Raw genomic sequence first — 586 nt, forward strand, 5'->3', positions numbered from 1 at the left:
GACAGCAAGGGCAACCTTACTACTGGATGGCCCGATTCTCGCACATCATCAGGTGGGCCATGATTATGGGAAAAAGAGAGATAGAGAGACAGAGAGATCGAATGATGGAGGGACCCCGCCACTATGTGCCCCTCTTAGTACAACACAAACATCAAAATGGGTCCCAATGAGATCCATACCATCAATCGGTAGGCCCCACTTGGTCCATCACAAAAATATAATCTAACCTACAAATCACCCACCTCAAGATCTCTTCTTCCTTCTTCCATCAACGGGTTCTAAAGCTCCAAGGAATCAAAATTCAACAGCTAAGATAAATTTTAGAGGGTGGAGATGGGAGGTAGGAAGGTGGGCCACACCTAGCTCTTTCTCATAGAGAGCTTGGATGTCCACCTCCCATGGTTGCTTGGGAGAATAAGTTTGAAATGGGAGATAGAGAGGAGTGATGGGATGATAAGGTATGGGTGGAATGGTGGTTGTAAGAAAGGGAATGGAAAGGTATGGGTTTTGTTGAATTTTGGGTAAAAGAGGAATGGGTGGGGAGAGAGAGAGAGTTGACTTGTGAGGGGTAAGGTGGCATGGGGAA

This window comes from Magnolia sinica, chromosome 7 (assembly GCF_029962835.1).
Source record: "Magnolia sinica isolate HGM2019 chromosome 7, MsV1, whole genome shotgun sequence".
In the NCBI taxonomy this organism is placed as follows: domain Eukaryota; kingdom Viridiplantae; phylum Streptophyta; class Magnoliopsida; order Magnoliales; family Magnoliaceae; genus Magnolia; species Magnolia sinica.